Raw genomic sequence first — 2,500 nt, 5'->3', positions numbered from 1 at the left:
TATAGAGAGGAATGGACCACGGTTGCCAAGGTTGCGCAAGTTTTGGGCATTTTTTGCCCGGATATGCCCAAGTATGCCCCGATAGGCCCGTTACGCCCCGGTATGAACGCGTATGCCCGGATAGACTCGGTATGCCTTGGGATACATGCGTATGCCCCGATAGGCTTGGTACGCCCCGATATGCGCACGTGTGCCCCAGTAGGGCTCGGTATGCCCCGGTATGTACGCGTGTGCCCCGATAGGCCCGGTATGCCCCGATATGCACACGTGTGCCCCAATAGGGGTCGGTATGCCCCGGTAGGTACGCGTGTGCCCCGTAATGCACGTTTCGCAGATCTCCCCGCATGTCCCGCCCCTATATGTAATACTTACTTACTTACTTACTTTCTTTCTTGCTTGCTTGCTTGCTTGCAATGGTTGGGAGTGCCCGGCATGCCCCGCTGCAGAGACCAAGGGCGCAATGACTTGGCACCGCGGATGCCGGGACTCCGGCACTTCCCGTGGCACTGATGGTTGGTTCCAAAGACAAAAGGCCGTGCAAGGCCACCGCACCGCGGATGATTTTGCTCGTGCTGGCGCCGTTGTGTGGCCAAAGAACATGCGCGAATGCTCGTGTCGGAAGGGTTGGTGTCCTGGCCCCGCGGGTGTCACGAATGCTCGGTTGCGAAGACCATGGGACCAGAGCCATGGCACGTCGGATGATGGCTCCAGCTGGCGCCCCGGCACTTTCTGTGGCATTGATGCTCGGTTTCAAAGACAAACGTGCGCAGTGCCAGGGGACCGCGGATGACTGCTCGTGCTGGCCCCGTTGGGCGGCATTGATGGTCGGTTGCAAAGAAAATGCGCGATTGCTCGTGTCGGGGCCCGGCAAGCCAAGGCCAAGCGAGCCATGGCACGTCGGATGATGGCTCCAGCTGGCGCCCCGGCACTTTCTGTGGCATTGATGCTCGGTTTCAAAGACAAACGTGCGCAGGGCCAGGGGACCGCGGATGACTGCTCGTGCTGGCCCCGTTGGGCGGCATTGATGGTCGGTTGCAAAGAAAATGCGCGATTGCTCGTGTCGGGGCCTGGCAAGCCAAGGCCAAGCGAGCCATGGCAACGCGGATGATGGCTCGCTAGTGCTGGCGCCGTGCACAGTGGCCTCGCACACTCGCCCTGCACGCTTCCCTTGCACGCAGCCTTGCACACTAGCCTCGCATGCGAGCCTTGCACCCTAGCCATGCAAACTAGCCTTGCACGGTAGCCATGCACACAAGCCGTGCACATTAGCCATGCGCACAAGCCCCGCACACTAGCGTTGCGCACAACCCTTGCACACAAGCCATGCACTCGAGCAATGCACACAAGCCTTGCACTCAAGCAATGCACACAAGCCCTGGACACTAGCCTTGCACACGGGCCTGGCACACAAGCCTTGGGCACTAGCCTTGCGCACTAGCGTTCCACATGAGCCTTGCACACTAGCCTTGGACACTAGCCTTGCACACAGGCCTTGCACACTAGGCATGCTTGGGCGAGCTGATCCCGCATCAAGTCGACGGGTCTAGGCATTCTTGGGCGCAGATCCCGCATCGTCTCGTCGCGTCTGGGCGCAAACACGTCGCGTCTCGTTGCGTCTTCAGAAGTCGTCGCTAACAGCACCTTTGGTTGCCACTGGTGGTTAGGCTGGTTGGTTGCGCAAACCCTATAGGAGGGTGGCATGCTGGTGGGCGTTTTTGCCCGGATAGGCACTAGAATGTGCAGATTTTGGGCGTTTTTGCCTGGATAGGCTAAGGAATGGGCATGCTTTGGGCGTTTTTGCCCGGATAGGCACCGGAATGCTTGGCCTTGGCTTGTCCTAGCAAGGCATTGCTGGGTTGGGCTCCCTTGGCCTTTTGGGCGCCTTGGACGATGTCTTGCGAAGACCATGGGCACAAGGCCATGGCATATGGTGAGGAAAGGACCACGGTTGCCAAGGTTAGGCACCGGAATGCTTGGCCTTGGCTTGCCAAAGCAGGGCATTGCTGGGTTGGGCTCCCTTGGCCTTCCGGGCGCCTTGGACACTGTCTTGGGAAGACCATGGGCACAAGGCCATGGCATATGGTGGGGAATGGACCACGGTTGCCAAGGCTAGGCATATAGAGAGGAATTGCATTTTTGCCCGGATAGGCACCGGAATGCTTGGCCTTGGCTTGCCATAGCAGGGCATTGCTGGGTTGGGCTCCCTTGGCCTTCCGGGGGCCTTGGACGCTGTCTTGGGAAGACCATGGGCACAAGGCCATGGCATATAGTGAGGAATGGACCACGGTTGGCAAGGCTAGGCATATAGAGAGGAATGGACCACGGTTGCCAAGGTTGCGCAAGTTTTGGGCATTTTTTGCCCGGATATGCCCAAGTATGCCCCGATAGGCCCGTTACGCCCCGGTATGAACGCGTATGCCCGGATAGACTCGGTATGCCTTGGGATACATGCGTATGCCCCGATAGGCTTGGTACGCCCCGATATGCGCACGTGTGCCCC

This window comes from Tasmannia lanceolata, unplaced genomic scaffold (genome assembly GCF_043159265.1).
Source record: "Tasmannia lanceolata isolate RefF3 unplaced genomic scaffold, GAP_Taslan_0.1 ptg000053l, whole genome shotgun sequence".
Lineage (NCBI taxonomy): Eukaryota > Viridiplantae > Streptophyta > Magnoliopsida > Canellales > Winteraceae > Tasmannia > Tasmannia lanceolata.
This window is presented reverse-complemented; position numbering follows the sequence as displayed.